The sequence below is a fragment of the Lissotriton helveticus genome, chromosome 12 (genome assembly GCF_964261635.1).
Source record: "Lissotriton helveticus chromosome 12, aLisHel1.1, whole genome shotgun sequence".
NCBI classification, from domain to species: Eukaryota; Metazoa; Chordata; class Amphibia; order Caudata; family Salamandridae; genus Lissotriton; species Lissotriton helveticus.
The window spans coordinates 17,463,817-17,476,015 of NC_136073.1; positions in this window are offsets into that span (position 1 = coordinate 17,463,817).

The window sequence follows — 12,199 nt, forward strand, 5'->3', positions numbered from 1 at the left end:
GGCACTAGCGAACGGGTAGTAGAGCTTTATACCCATGAATGGGTCACCAAAGAGCACAAGCGAACGGGTAGTAGCGTTTTATGCCCATGAATGGGTCGCCAAAGGGCAGAAGCGAACGGGTAGTAGCGTTTTATAGCCATGAATGGGTCGCCAAAGGGCACTAACGAACGGGTAGTAGCGTTTTATGCCCATGAATGGGTGGCCAAAGGGCAGAAGAGAACGGGTAGTAGCGTTTTATAGCCATGAATGGGTCGCCAAAGGGCACTAGCGAACGGGTAGTAGCGTTTTATGCCCATGAATGGGTGGCTTAAGGGCAGAAGCGAACGGGTAGTAGCATTTTATAGCCATGAATGGGTCGCCAAAGGGCACTAGCGAACGGGTAGTAGAGTTTTATGCCCATGAATGGGTCGCCAAAGGGCACTAGCGAACGGTTAGTAGAGCTTTATACCCATGAATGGGTCGCCAAAGAGCACAAGCGAACGGGTAGTAGCGTTTTATGCCCATGAATGGGTGGCCAAAGGGCAGAAGCGAACGGGTAGTAGCGTTTTATACCCATGAATGGGTCGCCAAAGGGCACTAGCAAACGGGTAGTAGCGTTTTATACCCATGAATGTGTCGCCGAAGGGCAGAAGCGAACGGGTAGTAGCATTTTATACCCATGAATGGGTCGCCAAAGGGCACTAGCGAACGGGTAGTAGAGCTTTATACCCATGAATGGGTCACCAAAGAGCACAAGCGAACGGGTAGTAGCGTTTTATACCCATGAATGGGTCGCCAACGTGCACAAGCGAACGGGTAGTAGCGTTTTATACCCATGAATGTGTCGCCGAAGGGCAGAAGCGAACGGGTAGTAGCGTTTTATACCCATGAATGGGTCGCCAAAGGGCACTAGCGAACGGGTAGGAGAGCTTTACACCCATGAATGGGTCCCCAAAGGGCACAAGCGAACGGGTAGTAGCATTTTATACCCATGAATTGGTCGCCAACGTGCACAAGCGAACGGGTAGTAGCGCTTTATACCCATGAATGGGTCACCAAAGGACACAAGCGAACGGGTAGTAGTGTTTTATCCCCATGAATGGGTCACCAAAGGGCAGTAGCGAATGGGTAGTAGCGTTTTATACACATGAATTGGTCGCCAAAGGGCACTAGCGAACGGGTAGTAGCATTTTATACCCATGAATGGGTCGCCAAAGGGCAGAAGCGAACGGGTAGTAGCGTTTTATACCCATGAATGGGTCGCCAACGTGCACAAGCGAACGGGTAGTAGCGTTTTATACCCATGAATGGGTCACCAAAGGACACAAGCGAAAGGATAGTAGCGTTTTATACCCATGAATGGGTCGCCAAAGGGCACTAGCGAACGGGTAGTAGCGTTTTATACCCATGAATGGGTCGCCAAAGGGCACTAGCGAACGGGAAGTCGCGTTTTATACCCATGAATGGGTCGCCAAAGGGCACTAGCGAACGGGTAGTAGCGTTTTATACCCATGAATGGGTCGCCAAAGGGCACTAGCGAACGGGAAGTCGTGTTTTATACCCATGAATGGGTCGCCAAAGGGCACTAGCGAACGGGAAGTCGCGTTTTATACCCATGAATGAGTCGCCAAAGGGCAGTAGCGAACAGGAAGTCGCGTTTTATACCCATGAATGGGTCGCCAAAGGGTATTAGCAAATGAGTAGCATGATACGCAGTGAGTGGTGCTTGGCTCGAAAGGTGCTGCGCAACAGCGTGGTTGAGGCATTTAGGCGCCATGTTTGAGTTATTAGAGTGGTGCTCTTTTCTTGTTAATGTGAGTGGTGTATTGTCAGTGAGAGGTATTTCTTTCTTTCTTTCTTTCTTTCTTTCTTTCTTTCTTTCTTTCTTTCTTTCTTTCTTTCTTTCTTTCTTTCTTTCGCGTTCTTTCCTTCCTTCCTTCCTTTCTTTCTTTTTTTCTCTTTCCTTCCTTTCTTTCTTTCCATTTTACATGTCACTGTTTCCATTGAAATGTAACACCCTTAACCTGTAACTGAATGGATGGAGTCTTCAAACCGAATATTCCGTTTTATTTACACGCTTTGCAGTCGTTTGCCTTTCAGAGGTGGCTCTGCGCCCCTGGTTAATATGCATCGAATGTGCCATGTCCTGGTTCCTCTCTGATGCTCCTATTTCCGCCTCTCCCTGGGTTGTGTGCCAGCTGCCACCTCAGCCCTTTAATTGTGAGGTGGTGACTTTTGCCAATGTGTGCCCTGCATTAGTACAACACGAAATCTGGCAGTGAGGGAAGCAAAAGGGGACTTTCAGCGCCTGCACCTTGCCAGCCCTTCCGCATTGCAATGACAAGACGTTCCTTCGGGCCCAATCAATTGAAACGTATTTTAACACAAACACAGAGCAGCCGCGTATCTTCTACAGAGCAGAATGTCCTCGTCAGAATATCATCCAACAGAAGTATTTCGTACTAATGGCCATATGTATCAAGCAAATTAGCATTCGCAAAGGCCGAAATTCGCAGAATTTCGGCCTTTGCGAATGCTAATTTGCTAAATGGTATGTATGAAACATTTTGGCAGCAAAATAAGGAATCGCAAAATTTGCCATTCCTTATTTTGCGATTGCACTTAAGGAATCGCAAATTTTGCGATTCCTTAAATGCAATGTATCAAAGAAAAATAAATTCAAAAATGCCCATAAGGATTCGCAAATTACCACCAACTTCTAGTTGGTGGTAAGTTGCGAATTCTTTTCAAAAAGCAATTTCTTTAAAAATCCAAAGGTGCCGTATGACGCTCATACATGCCCTTAGGGCATGTATGTGCGCCATATGCCCACACATGTCATTTTCAGGGGTGCAGCAGGGTGTTCTTGTGACACCCCTGCACCCTTGAAAATATTCACAATTTGCGATTAGCAAATTGCTAACCGCAAATTTCCCCTTCATTCCTATGGGCCTCCTGGCCCATGGAAATGAATGGGAAATGTGCGATTAGCAATTTGCTAATCGCAATTTAGGAATGTTAAGGAATCGCTAAAAAGAAGCGATTTCCTACATACATACCATTTTGCGATTTCTAAATAACGATTCCTTAAAAATCGCTATTTAGGAATCGCAAAACGGAACTATGATACATATGGCCCTATGTATCATTTACAAAAACGTCACCCCACTAAAGTTAACACTTGAAAATCTATACCCAGTAGGATGACATCTTTGTTGAAAATATTAAAAACACTCTTTTAGTGTCAGACATTGTTGTGGCGAACCGAATTTTGACACACAACCCTGGCCATTGCTAAAGGATTTCTAAAGCTGCTAAAATTGAAAACTATGCACTTCAAAAAGCTCTCAGAGTTGAAATAAATTACAAACACTTACATGTTGCAAGCCAGCCGATTTCCAGGTTCCATCAGCCCTAATTCATCGGTGCGCACGCGCTCAAACCCGACCCAATATCATTCTTTGAAAGGCATCTTTTTACCACACCTAGCACAATAATATTGTGCCATTTCACAGCCATTTACAGGTTTGCTGCTGAAAGAAACTGTGGGGCATATTACCAAGGGCCATTATCGCCACATTAGCGGGACTTTTTCCCGCTAACGCGGCGATAATTTTATCGCCCTATTACCAAGCTGTCGCTAACACCAGTTAGCGACAGCTTGTAGACGATAGCGGGCATTTAGGGGCCCACTTTGCATGTCAGCGATAATTATCGCTAATGACATGCAAAGTGGGCGTGCCAGGATGTTAGCGACTGAAAACAGTCGCTAACATCTCTAACTCCTATTAACAACTTTTGGAAATATTCACGCTAAGCGCGAATACCTCCAAAAGCTAACGCCTGCTAAAAGCAGTTCTTAGCCATGTTATCCAATGGAAGGTGGATAACATGGCTAAGAGTATTGTCACGATAATGCATGAATATCGCTGATTTTTCAGCGATATTCATGCATTTCGCAGGATTTTTACCGCTTTTGAGATAAACCTTGATAATATCAAGGTATCTCAGCGGTAAAAATCCTCGGTGCTCGCCGATATTTTTTTCCCGCTAACCAAGCAATAGCGATAATTATCGCTATTGCTTGGTAATATGCCCCTGTGTGCTGGTGAGCTGACGAGTAGCATTTCCCGTTGAGAAGGACCCCGGAAGAAAGTACAATTTAGGACATGAACTGACATTACAACGTCAGTGTGCACATTGACAATAACATTGGCAGCGTTGCCAAGCACTCTTGATCCTAATCAACATTATTTATAATAATCGATGGCAGTGTTTCCCAAACTGTGGGTCCGTTGCGATATGGTCTTTGGTGGGTCGAGAAATTCCAAACAATAAATAATTGTGGGGCATATTATCAACAACTAGCGATATTTATCACTAAATGAGCTTAGCGATATTTTTTTTCTTCGCCGCGCATCGCCGGATTTTATCGCCTGGATAACGTGCTATTAGCAACATTTATCTCCAAAGCGTTAAAATATCCAGCGATAGCGGCGAAATGCGTGAATATCACTGGAAATCCAGCGATATTCAGGCATTATCGCTAATAGGGTCTTAACCTGAATATCCACCTCCCATTGGATATACAGGTTAAGAAGTGGTCTGAGTAGGCAATAGGTTTTGGCGATATTCGCGCTTAGCGTGAATTTTTTTATCGCTTCGCCTGTGTTGATAATAGGCGATAGCGATGTTAGAAACTGCTTTTAGTCGCTAACAGGTTGGGTACGCCCACTTTGCATGTCATTAGCGATAAATATCGATGACATGCAAAGCAGGCCCCAAACCGGTCGCTATCGCCTACAAGCTGTCGCTAACTGCTGTTAGCGATAGCTTGCTAATAGGGCGATAAAATTATCGCCGCATTTCGGCGATAATCTCATATCGCCTGCCTTGATAATATGCCCCTATGTCTTTAAATTCTGTATTTATCGGGGGCATTACCAGGGAGGCCAAGATGGCGGTCGAGCTTTGCTAAAGCTGCAGTCGCCTGACAGCAATCTACCCGCATCCTGCCTGACGGCAATTGATACGGCACAGCTGGCTTGGGGGTCTCCACCCGATGCCCTGAGGACATTGGTGCAGCAAATGTGCCCGCGTAGCAGAGTTTGCCTGGGCGGCGGTCTGTGGCCAAGACTGTGACCGCTGTGTAGGGATCTTGGCCCTGTGATCGGTGAGGCAGGACCATACTCAAGGAGTACACCCCGTGGGCGCCACTGGATCGAGGTGGAGGCAATGAGCGAACACCGACTCGCCGACAAAAATCTCAGACCCGCAGGGGTACCCGCGCGATCCCAGGCTGTGGGCCCAACCCCGGAGCTGCAGCGGTGATTGCGGAGCAGCGGGACCGCTCCTGTGATAGACCGCAGAGGTGGCGAGTTGGGACCTGGACCCCCCACCCACTCCCCTCGGTGAAGGTAGAGCAGACACTGTGCTGCACAGCCTGCTGGAGACATCGCCCCAGTTGCCCTGCCGGCCTGGGGGGTGGGTTGCGGAGGAAGGGTCACTATCAACTACACGTGGCCTCCCTGCCCGCGGAGTGTGGGATCGAAGACCTGTGGGAAAACCCTCCCTGCTGTGTCCGGCATTGGCAGCTTGGTGATGCCCCATCGCGCAATAACCACTCCATGCTGTATGTTAGCGTAAAAGACCATTTTATTAGGACAAGGTTGACAACAATAATTTAATCCAAACATCAATAACATATAACAATCCCCAAACTTAGATCTTTCATCTATCAGCCGTTCACACCCTCCAGTTACTCACTCCCAATTCACTCAGCAACCTCCTCCCTTCTTCCCTTCGCTCACTCACTTATCTTTCAACCTCCTCCAGCTTCTCCAGCCATCGCACTCTTGCATGCCGCACCCCCATCATGCACCTGCATCCCCCCTCCCCGGAGGGCTGAGTATGCCTGTCATAGACTCCCCCACCCCTCCAAAGTACTGCTAGGACCACTCTCAACCTGTCCTAAACTGGCACACTGTTCCGGGTAAATACCCGTCCCCACACCTTAAGACATGTAGGGTGGTCCAAACTAACCTAGACCCTTCCCTAATAGCGCTGAGGGCAGGAAGAGGCTGGAACTTCCCCTCCTGCCATCTATAAACCCTAACTGTAACCCCAACCCTAATCCCACCCCCTAACTACACCTTGTCCCTGGTCTCGCGCGAACACCACGAGGGAAGACTGGTCTGCCGACCCGACTTCCCCGGGGGCCGCATTGCGGTATCCGGGACCTGAGGGGGCAGTCTGCCCACTTCGACTTGTGGGGCTTCAGCAGTGGGCCTTCAGCAGTCCACCTTCAATGGTGGGCCCCTGGCAGCGGATATACAGAGGAGGGGCAGCTGCAGCGATGGGACGCAGCGGAGCCACACCAGTGAATTGGGACCGAGGAGGAAATAATGCCCTGCCGGTCTGGACCTGGGGGCTGCGGCAGGGAGCCTGGGCCTGTGTGCTGCCTGCAAACCTGGATGGTGCAGGGAGATGCCTGCTGTTGCACTGAGTTCAAAACATGAGTTCCTGGGAACAAGCTGTATGCCTTCTTTGTCATAGAGAGCACACCGCCCTCTGAAGCCGAAGCCCCCACCTGGAGCTCCCCCTCGCCCTGTGATCCTTCGTCTTCTTAACTTTAAGGATCGGGACATGATTTTGTAGGTGGCCCGCTCCCGGACGGATATGCGGTGCTAATTTTCCCTGACTATACCAAGGCGGTGCAGCAGCATTGATGCTCATTTGCTGAGGTGAAACAAAATCTATCAGCTAGATTCATCAAGCCGAAAACGGTTCACAAAGGGCCAGATTCTGAGAATCTGGCCCTTTGCGAGTGCAATTTTTGCATTTGGGATTCATCATCCCAAATGCAAAAATCGCTAATTGCGAAATTGCATATTTGCGAGGAATTGCATTTAAGGAATCTCTATTTGAGATTCCTTAAATGCAATTCATTAACCATTTTCTATTAGCAAATTCGCTATTTCTGGCCGCTATTTACCACAAAGTCAGACTTCGTGGTAAATAGCGAAAACTCAGAAAAATGCACTTTAGTGCATTTTTCTGAGTGGTATGTTACACACACACGCGCAACATCTGGCTACATTTGCTTTTCAGGGGTGCTACAGGGTGTCCTTTGTACACCCCTGGCACCCTTGAAATCGCATCCTTATTTGCGATTAGCAAATTGCTAATCGCAAATAAGGAAGATGTAGGAATCGCAATATTATTTGCAATTCCTACATGAATCCCGTTTTGCAAGTCCTTAATAGCGATTCCTTATGAACCGCTATTACAGACTCGCAAAACGGGACTTTGATGAATCTAGATGCTAGTGCACTAAATTTGCGCTACATGCTTCTCTTCCCACATCAAACTTATTTTTCAATCCTTTGTTTTGACATTCCGGATCAGGCCTGGGAATGGGTAACGGAATGGGAGCTGTTGTGGTGGCCGTTCCGTGAACTGATCCACTCCGATGGCCCACTGGGGCGGTCCCAGGCGATGTCCCGCCGGCAGTGGAGGGGAAGCCAGTCCCTCTCTGGTAAGTCCTCCTGTGTTGAGCCGGGGTTTACTGCCGGGGGCCCCGGCTCAGCTCCAGGGGAGACTGTCTCGCCTCCACCATCACCAACAGTGAACTTTGACCTGCCCAATACTCCTATGATTTTCCACTCTGTTGAGGCGGACCTGGGTACTTCTTCTCAGCTTTCCACATAGAAAACAAGTTACTTACCTATACACTGTGGTTCTCCAGTATTGATAACTCATAGATTCACATGCTTGAATCTTCCCCGTCGTCATGGTGGGAGTCTCACGGTATTAGAAATATAGCAGTATAAAAGAAAAATTCCATGTAAACCAATACAAAGGGATTATACTGTGGTAACCCATCACCATCATTATATTGTCCAAAAGTCAGCTAATGAGATGCCAGCCCTGAGATCACAATCCCCTGCAGAGCCACCATACCTCAGATTTCCAGCACCAGTGTGAGCCAACGATAGTTATCGTGAGGTAAAAGTGGTCTACCTTAAAAACGGGGAGGTGGGCTGGCCCCATGTGAAAGATATCAATACTGAAGAGAACCACAGTGTACAGGTAAGTAACTTGTTTTTTCTCCAGCATTGAATCTTTTATTGATTCACATGCTTGAATCAGAATAGAGAGCAGTAGCTCACCCCTGAAAAGCGTTTTAAGGGTAAGACCCCTTTTCATTAAGTTCAAAATAGTGCACTTCCAAAATCTACTAGACCTTTCAGACTACATACAGGATTGTGTGTCTCAGAATGTTAAAAATAACAAAGACTACATATCTAAATATCAATTATCATGAAGACAACAATCATATAATGCATTACTTCAAATCCCAGTATATTCTTTTAAAATAAAAAGTACCTTAAAGAAAAAGTCGGCCGAGTACAGCCTGTTCCACCACTGAATCTCCTTTTGATGCTGTGTCCAGACAGTAGTGTAGGGTGAATGTATGGACATTTGACCATGTTGCAGCTCGGCAATTGTCTGAGAGCGATATTCTCGCGAATAATGCGGCAGAAGTAGCCATCTTCCTTGTCGACTGTGCTTTATCCTTTGAAGTCAGCGACCTTCCAGCCTTCTCGTGACAGAAGCAATTGCTGATGATATCCACCTGGAAATACTATTTCTGGATAATGCCAAACCCTTCCTGGGTGTGGCGAAGGTGATTAACAGTGGATTTGATTTTCTAAAAGACTTTGGGTCATATTATCAAGGACAGGCGATACATTATCGCCGCTTTTATCGGCAGGAAACTGCTGATAAAGCGGCGATAATGGGCTTGATAATATGCTCTATGAATTCCTATCGAAGCCCATGTTAGATGTGAAGACATCTAACATGGGCTTCGATAGGAATTCATAGAGCATATTATCAAGCCCATTATCGCCGCTTTATCAGCAGTTTCCTGCCGATAAAAGCGGCGATAATGTATCGCCCGTCCTTGATAATATGCCCCTTTGTTCTCTCAATATAAAATCGTAAGCTTTCATTTAATCTTTATTTCGGTCAACATATAACCATAAAAGATACAATTTGTTAAAAGAAAAACGTTGCATTTTCAATACTTCCTCCATAATTTTATATGTGATCAAAAGCGGTTAGATAAAGTAGAATGTGGACCCCCTCTCAAAAATGATTTCAGGTCAGGGAGTAGAGGGGAAGATAAATACCAAAACAACAGAGAAACTCCCTCTTGACCTATAAATACTTTTATCACAGGAAATACCTCTTAACCAAAGGGCATACACAAAACATATCTGCACTTATTTTTGGATTTTACTCATTTATTTCATTTTTCTGTAGAAAACTTTTTTCATTTCTTTATGTCTTTTTTTCATAATACAAAAGTTATTAAATATGCATTATTCAAAGAAACTCCAGGAGATAATCTATCAACACACTAGAGCCATCAATATATATCTAGAACACAAGTTACACAAATTCATATATTCTAAAAACAAAATCAATTCTGCTAACCAGGTAGAGAGCCACACACACATAATCATACATACATTCGAAACATACATGCCATCAAAAACAAACACTAAACATCCTGTCGCATTGAATCTGTTGTCCAATATGTGACCGAAGTCATTAGATCTAAATATGAAGAGAAATGGTCGACGCGTTTCGGTGGAAGAACAGCAGTAGAGACCACCTTCATCAGGACCAGCCAGAAACAATTCAATATAGGATCTCTAGACCTGGAATTTGAGTCTTTTTAGTACACGTTATATCCGTCGCACTGCAGTGAATATCTCATTTAACGTGGGAACATAAAGACATTCATAGTCCTATTGGGTTTGACCCCATCTCAGCATCGATCTGAATAGTTATTTCACCCTGAATGTACTTAGTATCGAGGGAGACTGTGTACGAACTCTTCTTATCAGAGTGCAAAGCAGTTATTTGCTGTAAATATTGCACCAAAAAAGCAGATCGGGGCTGAGGCCAACTTATTCCAACTCTTTAAGGAAGGCTTACTCTTCATGTGTAATGTGGAGGGGACACCACACTTTCTACTAATAATTATCGATATAATTTGTATGTCCTGTTCACCACCATGGTTCTTTATAACTTTAAGATACGAGGTGCATTTTTAAAAAAGATGTTTTCTAATCCCTGTCACAAGTAGCCTCCGCCTCCGACCGCAGTTCTCCTCACGATCAAAAGCGGTTAGGACACAAAGGACGGGGCATCAATCTTGATTTGACAATAAAATTTAAAATACACAACCTCAGCTTCGCCATAAAACCTAGCTAATCCATAAATAACATAAAAAAACAAATAAAAAAAAACATGCTGGCCATCTATTTACAAAATTAAAAACCTTCGCATCATTGAAACTGTACGAAAATAGGACAGATGAATCATACAATCTTGACCATTTGAAAGTGCAAATGCTTATCTTGGCCTATGTTATGATTTGGACAGCAATAACTTTGCTTGTTTTCCTTTTATAACTTTAACCCCCTTCTCTTCCTTGTCAAAAATACATTAAATAAGAATCTACTTAAAATCGTAAGCATCGTCTAACACCCAACGTGTGAAGGGATCTTTCCACTATAAAAGTTGGATCTTTGAAGTATGTAGGTAGGACAAAAGGTTTGTTTAGGTGGAAGGACGTCGGAACTTTTGGAATGAATTTTGGAATCGTTCTCAGCACTACTTTGTCTTTCTTGAACTGCATACAAGTTTCAGATATTGAAAAAGCTTCGATCTCACTGACTCTTCTGGCTGATGTCAGAGCCAGAAGTAGAGCTACTTTCCATGACACAAACTTCAAACCAGCTTTATGAATGGGTTTGAAAGGTGGCTTCATCGTCGGTGCAAGGACTGTGTTATGCTGCCAAGGTACTGCTGGGCGTTTTATTGGAGGAAAAACCCTAAAAAGACCCTTCATAAACTCTTTTATTACTCTGTCAGACCAGAGAGAAGGCTGCCCCGGCCTTCTGCGATATCTTGAAATAGCTGCAAGATGTACCTTCAGAGATGAATGGGCTAATCCTGCTTTGGTTAATTACAGTAAATACGGTAGGGTTTGATCTGGAGTTGAAAGCAAAGGGTGCAGAGAGTGATCCAAACACCACTGGCAAAACCTTTTCCACTTTGCCGCTTAAGTTTTATTGGTGGAAAATGCTCTTGAGTGAGTCACAATATCATGACATTCCTGAGGAATATTTAGGGATTGCAATTCGTGGTCATGAGGTTCCAAGTTGATAAATTTAGCAAGCTTATTTGAGGATGCACTACTTGCCCCTTGTTCATCGATATTAGATTGTGCACCGGCGGAAATTGTACACGAGGGGATACAGACATTTGTAGAAGCTCCGTGAACCAGAACTGTCTCGGCCATGCCGGAGCTATGAGTATCAGGTGACACGCTTCCAATTTCATTTTCCTCAGCACCTTCGTAATAAGAGGCAATGTGGGAAATGCATAAGCAAACATTCCTGTTCATCATAGCAGAAGAGCATTCCCCCGTGAGCCTTTTTGTGGGGAATCTGCTCGCAAACCTTTTGCATTTCTTGTTGTCTCGAGTGGCAAAAAGATCCAACCATGGAGTTCCCCATAGGTGGAATATCTGGAGAGGCCGATGTTGGTTTAACTCCCATTGGTGGCATAGGCTTGCTGATCTGCTTAAGGAATCTGCCCACGTGTCGTTGATTCCTGGGACATGCTGAACCTGTAGAGTGATATTGTGTTTTAGAAGCCAATGCCAGACTTCTTGCTCTTGTGCTGATAAAGTTTTTCGACCTTGTTCCTCCTTGCTTTAGAAAATAAAACATAGTGGTCATGTTGTCCGTTCTGACAAGGACTGGGGAATCGTGAATTCTGGGAAGAAAAGCCTGTAGACCTAAAAACACTGCTTTTATTTCCAATCAATTGATATGCATCCTAGCTTCCTGCAAGTTTCAGTGACCTTGTATTTTCTGGTCCTGCAGATGCGCTCCCATCCCTGCAAGGATGCATCCGTTGTCATTATGTAACTGGGAGGGTGAGGTCCAAAAAGTAGGCCTGCAGAAAGATTTTTCTTATCCCCCACCATGACACAGCTTTCTTTATTAGTGGATTGACAAGGACTAGATCTTTGAAAGATCCTTTAGCCTGAACCCATTTTAGGTCGAGAAGTTCCTGAAGTGGCCTCATTTGAAGTCAACAGTTTGGAATTAATGGAATGCAGGATGAGAGC